This window comes from Eucyclogobius newberryi, unplaced genomic scaffold (assembly GCF_026437365.1).
Source record: "Eucyclogobius newberryi isolate DKJ021-1_F unplaced genomic scaffold, fEucNew1.0.hap1 SCAF_5, whole genome shotgun sequence".
Classification (NCBI taxonomy): Eukaryota; Metazoa; Chordata; class Actinopteri; order Gobiiformes; family Gobiidae; genus Eucyclogobius; species Eucyclogobius newberryi.
The window spans coordinates 37,861,313-37,869,572 of NW_027316167.1; positions in this window are offsets into that span (position 1 = coordinate 37,861,313).

An 8,260-nucleotide genomic window follows, 5' to 3' on the forward strand; every position below is an offset into this window, starting at 1 on the left:
CTTTATTGACAGGAGAGTAGTGTGAAATGGGGAATGAGAGAGAAGGGAGGACATGCAAATTGTTGGAGTCCGGATTCGAACTCACAACACTACATTTTGACTTACATTCATGCAAATAAACTACAGAAGAAGTTTCAAATTGATATCACAAAATTTAAATATTGTGATGTATTCAGATTTTTGCTGTGTTATGTGAGATTGTTACGTAAATATTTATACAACTGAAGCTTTTTCTACTATGTAAATATTTATCATAGTTTTACCAAGAAAAGGAATACAAATTATAATTATATCATAATAATTCAAATGTAATATATAATTATGGTAACTATGTTTCAGGAGAATAAGTAATCCGTCATTATTTTTCCATTCACCTGCAGTGTCTCATCTTAATAAAACAGGTTTTGTATGATATAATCTAATGAATAATTTAGACTCTACCTCTAACAACCTAATCAACACTTTAAACCTATTTAATTGAGTGGTTACAAAGCATGAGTCATTTTTAATACATTGTTTGTTAACCTTTAATGAAGTCTCATGCTTTATTTTAGGCTAATGAAGGTGTAGTTGTTATAAAGTGGTACCAACTTATCTTTTATACAAACTCTAACTCTCGAGCTTTTAATGTTATGCTGTGGAGCATTCCAGGCAATGGCAGTGATAACAATTGTGAAACAGTTAGAATAACCGTCTGGAAGTAACATCTACCGAAAACATTATATAAAGCACAAAATCTGGTGTTTTCAAACATGGGAAAAACACAATGAAATCTGAAGGAGCAGTGCAAGAAACACAAACGTTCAAATCCTTTCACATTGTCAATGTTAAGCTTTTGCCACTTGTAGAATTACTCACAGTGGAAAGAGGAACCAGCACGTTTACTCAAGCAAGAAACTGTTACACTGTACAATATATCAGGAGGAAAAGTATGGTGCCTGAAAAGTACTCAAGTAAATGTAACTACCCACCTCGGCATATATGCATTTCACTTTACAGCTACGACATGTATAATGTGATAAAACTGTAAAGTACAGTAGTGTAAAAGCTAAACAGCAATTTGTAACAATCTACGAGTTTACTAATGTGGAAAAACATATATCTATTACCATCAATATTATAATAACAAATGAAAATCTCTTCTGGTTCCCTCTGCTGTACGGAGCCAAAAGAGCACCATCATCTTTGAAACAGAAAAACAACTGTAACTGGGAAAGCAAGTTTTAATGTTTAACTGTGAAAAACAATAGATTGATTTCATAAAGCTGACATTTCATTGATTTCTTTCATGTTTCTAATTTATTTTCAGGTCTAAGACTTTATTTTCACTTTTCTGATCATATATTCAAGTTCCAAGTCATATTTGAGAAATTCAAACTTTTAAGTCTGTTGCCGCGGGAGACATCTGGACCTGGCACGGACTTAGTTTGGACTAAATTCGATTTTTAGTCCTTTGTCTGGACTTTGGTATCTGATCTGGACTTAGTTTGTTCCTGGTTTTGACTTGTTTAGGCTGCAGCAAAAAGATGGAATTTGATTAAAAAATATATACAATTTTTAATTTGAAGAGATGATCTGAAGGTGAATGAAAAGTCTGAACGTCAGCTTTAGGAAATTAATTCATTATTCTTCAAAGTTCAACATTAAAACTTGATTTCCCCTTTTCACGTATTTTTGTTTTTCAGTTTCAAAGATTCTGGAGCTTTATTGGTTCCTTACTTCAACTTCTACTCTGTGATATCAGTCTGTTCCAGGTTTCTACTCACGTTTGAAAAGAAGCCCTCGTCTCATCTTTTCTAAGGTCACAGTGTACAGCACCACTGCCTCTCATGCATCTGTCCCAAACACTCTCAGTCCTCTCTCTGTATGTACTTATGTGGATATGAATAAAGTTTAAAGCCACTTTCTGCTTTACATTCTGACAGTGCTCCTGTGGTCTGTGTGAGGCTGCCCCCTGCAGGCGAGCTTTTATAACTGCACTTTACTTTGTGTTGCAGTTGAGTTCTGAGTAAAAGATTTTTGCTGGAGGCTGATTGTAAAGAGGTTGGTTTGTGTAGTTTGTGATCGAGAATCCCCACAAACGCAAATAGAATTCAAAAGTTGTCCTTTTTTAAATGTTAAACCCACAAACGTAATAAATACACTTTTGCATACCACAAACGTAATAACAAAATTCTCACAAATGTAATAACTAAATTAAGTTTGTGGGAAATAATTTTTTGGATTGAATTAGACTGAATTACAGGAGATAAAGGCCCTCACACCAACAGACACCACTCTCTTCGAACCATCTCTCCTTTGCAATCATCGTAACGTAACTCCACTGCCTTGCCAACAAGCTTCCCTTGCAGACTTTAGGTTTGAGATAAGACCTGTGCAGATCCGAGCGGTGCCGATCGACGTGGGAGATTAACCCTACTGGTCTTCACGAGGCTGCTGGGTGTATTTTCTCTCTTGTCGATCATCCAGACAAGACGCAGCTAAACACAAACGCGCCTATTCTTTGTTAGCGGGCAGAGCTGTGCAGAGGGCTGGTCTGGACCTAAACCTAACCTGATGTGATGTGTTTTAGTGAAATAGGTCTTCCTGCAAACCTCTAATACAACTTGGGATTTATTGACATTTATGACTGGAGAGACCTAATGAATATTTAAGCAATATTCAATATTTGAGTTAAGATAAAATTAATGATCTCACAGTGGGAAATTTGTCTTGGACACGTAGTGCTTTATGTGCATAGGCAATACAATAAAAATATAAGAAAATGAGTGCAGACACAAATATGTTAGTGTAATTCCTCTTTCGTCCAAGAGTGTTCTGTTGTAGAAAAAGATTCAGTTGTAGTAATCTGGACACTGTTATTACAGAAGCAGCCATTAGAACAACAAAATGACAGAATCGGAAGCTGCAGACCTGAGGTTATGTGTCACAACTTCTCTGAAGAGTGCCAAGCTGCCTCCTTCAAACTTTACACTTGAAGAGAGGAAGGCACTCTCAGCACAACAAAACGATCACAACATTAACATTCTACCGCTGCACAGTGATCCTGAGCTGATTATGAAGCCAAAGTCCACAGCCTCCTCAAGGACACGACCACATACGAACGCTTGAAAAGAGATCCGACCAGTGGCTGCAAGAAGAAGGTGAGAGACTGTTTTCAGAAGCTTGAGAAGGAGGAGGTTATAGACGGGCCTCTGTATTACAGACTGGGGAAGCTATTCCATGCATTTATGGCCTTCATAAATTTACAAAGAGAATGTTCCACTTAGACCCATTGGTGGGTAACTCAGAACACCAACACACAGAATTTTGAAGACCAAGCAAAACATCTTACATGGAGGATTTTTAAAAAAAGATGATCTCTTTTTGAAGAGGAATGGAGGGTTAAGGTTGAGATTACCGGTTGAAGCCACAGGGCGGTAGAAGCCCTGGTCATTCATATGCTAATCAGGCACCCATCAGGGAGGAGGGAGCTACAGCCATCTTACAATAGGATGTTGATAGTCTATTACAGCACTGTACAAAGAAGAGAAGTTTCAAGCAAAATTATAAACAAGACTATTATCAGGAGGTTCGGGCCCGTAGGCAGGGCCTACTCAGAGTAGGATAAATATTCGAGTTCTCACTCTATATCCACAGATGGAGAATGATTCTTGGATAAGTGTCGAAATGTCTTGTTTTTTTAACAGTGTCCAGATGACTACAACTTAATCTTTTTCTCTAACAGACATAAATATCATGACTCCCATTTGATTTTAATGGGGAATAAACAGTGATTCAATGCATGTGGAAGTTACAAATAATAATTGATCATTAGCAACCATTTTGTATGGTCCACATGATTGAAAATATGACACGTGACATCCGGTTATTGTGACAAGCTAAACAAATGCACTCGCTCCGCATCTGCAGAAGTTTGTTGACCCACATAATCCCAGAAAAGACGAGCAAGAGATGAGTTAACAGGGAAAACACAAAACAGATAATGCTACGGGACCTAAAGAGAGGCAGAAGTGCTACTCGGGAAGATGCAAAACACAGAGAACCGAACAGGGAAAAGAAAAAAAATCAAATCAAATCAATTTATTTTTGTAAGGCCCAAAATCACAACAACAGTTGCCTCTGAGGGCCACAGGGAGAAATGAATCAACAATGTCTGTGGTGGCGATGAAGTCAGACAATGTCTGTGGTGGCGAGGGACGATGTCCCAGGGTCCTCTGTCCTTAGACTCTCCTTCTCGGCCAGGAAAAACTACAAAAAAAAGAAGGAGAGATCCGACTCTCACAGACGGACAGACGGACACAAGGAGACTGGAGCTGGACCCACTCTTCAGGCAGAAGAGGGACCGACTGAGTCGAGCTGGACCCACTCTTCAGGCAGAAGAGGGACCGTCTGAGTCGAGCTGGACCCACTCTTCAGGCAGAAGAGGGACCGTCGGAGGCGAGCTGGAGCCACCAGCGTGGGGTACGTTCAGGTTGTGGTCACATGGAAATACATTTCTGTTGATTTGAAGAGACTGATGATCGTGATGTGAATTGTTTGTTATTTCAACAGACTTTATGCTCCTTGTTGGCTGTCTGCTTTAGTTCATATCTCTGTGTTACAAAGGAAGAAAAAGCGAAATGATCTGAAAGAAAAATGCTACAGGAAATTAAAAAGACAAGATGACAAATTACTGACCTGACCTAACAGGATGTTCTTTACCAAACAAAGATATTATGAGAGTGGATCAACATTTTCTAAATTAGTATCCTGGAAACTTAGAAAACAACAAGCTGAAAGAACAATTTTTAAAACATGGGACAGGCAAAGTAATTTAATCTAAACCAAACAAGACTAAATTCAATCAGCATATGAATCCTTCAATAAAAAAACATTTCTCAAACATTTTAGGAGATGAAGAGGATTATATAAATTATACGTCATAAGGCGCATATACGTCATAAGGCGCTGGTACAGCTAGCAGCCCGGTGTAAATGCTCTCTCTTTTTTCTCACACTTATTGTGCTTTATCTCCTATTTTTGGAAATATGGTTAGTATATTTTTTCTATTTTACTGCACGATAGGGACACGCGCTGGAATCGTTTTTAATTCAACTGTTTTTGACTTTTTTCGGCTGGATTTGAGCGTTTTTCGTCGTGTTGTTGTGATGTGAGCTAGCTCCGAGCGAGCCCACCAGCCCCCCCCCGCGCCCTCCGGCCGCGCTAAAGTACGGCGTGTCGTCGGTACACGTTTATATACACGTTTATATGAAAGAGGAACTTCACGAACGATCGGAACACACACTGGAATCACTTTAAATTAACTTGTTTTGACTTTATTCGGCTGGATTGAGTGTTTTCGCGTGTCGTGGCGATGTGTCTTGGCTCTGAGTCCCCCGGCTCCGGCCCCGCCCCCCGGCCGGCGCCGTACCGCGTTTACACAAAGGAGGAACTAATGAAACTGCGGAGAACCGTCGTCTTACCCGGAGATCGTCACGTTATCCCGGCGGACATCCTAAGGAAAACGCAACGAGGCAGACGGGCTGGACGTAAACTCCGAGAGAAGAGAGGAGGAAACAGGAAGTCGGTTCCCGCCGTAGTCATGGGTAACGTGAGGTCCCTTCAAAATAAAATGACGGAAATAGCGAGCCTCATGCGGCCCCAGAGGATTTATAGGGACAGCAGCGTCTTGATTTTCACAGAGACCTGGTTAACAGCAGAAATGCCAGACTCTATTGTAGGTTTGGACAATTTTCATCTGCTGCGGGCGGACAGAACGAGAGAATGCTTGAAGAAAAGAGGTGGAGGTCTGGCGGTGTATGTGAACACGAGCTGGTCCAAACCCGAACACTGCACAGTGAAGGAGCAGCTATACAACAAGGATATTGAACTATTGGCTATTGGCATGAGGCCATATTATCTGCCCCGGGAGTTCTCACATGTGATTTTGATCGCAGTCTATGTGGCCCCGTCTGCCAATGCTGAAAATGCTTGTGAAGCACTGCTCTCCTGCACTTGTAGGTTGCAAACACAGCACCCACAGGCTCTCTTCCTCGTCTCTGGTGACTTTAACCACGCTTCTCCCTCTTCTGTTCTATCAACATACACCCAGTATGTTACCTGCCCCACCAGGAACAATAGAACATTGGACTTGTTTTTTGCCAACACCAAGGAGGCTTATTCCTCTTCCCCCCTCCCTCCCCTGAGCAGCTCGGACCACAACCTTGTACATCTGAGGCCTGTGTATGAACCCATCGTGCGCAGGCAGCCTGTGGTGTCCCGTGAGGTGAGGATGTGGTCTGCTGAGAGCGAGGAGGCTCTGAGGGACTGCTTCAGCACCACTGTCTGGACTGAGCTTTATGACCCACATGGGGAGGACATCAACACCATCACAGAGTGCATCACGGACTACATCAACTTCTGTTTTGAGAACATTGTTCCCTCCCGGACGGTGCGGTGTTTTCCAAACAACAAGCCATGGATTAACCGTGAACTGAAGGCTCTGCTGAAGGAGAAGAAGAGAGCCTTCAGGTCAGGGAACAAGGAGGAGCTGAGGACTGTGCAGAAGGAGCTGAGGAGGAAGATCAGGCAGGCTGAAGCCGGCTACAAGAGGAGGATGGAGGAGCAGCTGCAGCAGAAGAACATTCAGGGAGTGTGGAGGAGCCTGAAAACCATCTCGGGCTTCAAAATCCCCCCTGCACAGACAGAGGGGGATTTACAGTGGGTGAATGATTTAAATGCTCACTTCTTGAGGTTTGATCGGTCACCCGCCCCTCCCCCTGCACAGCTGCATGCTCCCTCTTCCACAGCTGGACAATGCCCTGCATCTGTTCCTCTTCGCTTATCTGCCCCGGACCATCAGCTCCACACTTCGCCTGGACTCACCCATCCCCCCAACACACGGTCCCCCTGCCAACCACTGACTGTCACAGCAGCACAGGTGAGGAGTGAGCTGAAGAGGATTAAAGTGAGGAAGGCAGCAGGACCTGACGGCATCAGCCCCAGGCTCCTTAAGTCCTGCGCAGATGAACTGTGTGGAGTTATGGAGCATGTCTTCAACATGAGCCTGAAGCTGAGGGTGGTACCACAGGTCTGGAAGACCTCCTGTCTGGTACCTGTGCCTAAGACACCGCGCCCCAAAGACCTCAACAGCTTCAGGCCAGTGGCTCTCACGTCCCACCTGATGAAGACACTGGAGCGGCTAGTCCTGGACCACCTCCGCTCCACCGTGAGCTCAGCCATGGACCCGCTGCAGTTTGCATATCGGCCTGGCATCGGAGTGGAGGACGCCGTCATCTCCCTGCTGCACCGCTCTCTCTCTCACCTGGAAAAGCCTGGCAGCTCTGTGAGGATCCTGTTCTTCGATCTCTCCAGCACCTTCAACACCATCCAGCCGCTGCTCCTGAGGGACAAGCTGGAGACTGCTGGTGTGGAGTATGACCTGGCAGAGTGGATCCTGGACTACCTCACAGACCGACCCCAGTTTGTGAGAGCCCAGAACTGTGTGTCTGACACTCGGACCTGCAGTGTGGGGGCGCCCCAGGGCACTGTCCTCGCGCCCTTTCTCTTCACCCTTTACACTGCAGACTTCAGACACGGCACGGACAGCTGTGTCCTGCAGAAGTTCTCTGATGACTCTGCCATCATCGGACTCATCACGGACGACGATGATGCGGAGTACAGAGGACTGGCGCAGGACTTTGTGGACTGGTGTCAGCGGAACCACCTCCTCATCAACGCGGGGAAGACCAAGGAGATGGTGGTTGATTTCCGCAGACGCCACCCCACTGCCCCCTCACCAGTGAACATCCAGGGACGGGACATTGAGAGAGTGGACGCATACAAGTACCTGGGTGTTCGTCTGAACCACAAACGGGACTGGACTCATAACACAGACGCACTGTACAGGAAGAGCCAGAGTCGGCTCTACCTCCTGAGGAGACTCAGGTCTTTTGGAGTGACAGGGCCACTCCTGAAGACCTTCTACGACTCTGTGGTGGCATCAGCCCTCCTGTACGGTGTGGCCTGCTGGAGCAGCAGCATCACAGAGAGGGAGAGGAAGAGGCTGGACAGAGTCATCAAGAAGTCCAGCTCCGTCCTGGGCTGTGCTCTGGACTCGGTGCAGGAGGTGGGGGACAGGAGGGTCCTGGCTAGATTCACGTCTATGCTGGACCATGAGTGTCACCCCCTGCAGGACACTCTCTCCGCTCTGGAGAGCAGCTTCAGTGAGAGACTGATCCACCCTCGCTGTGTGAAGGAAAGGTTTTGCAGGTCTTTC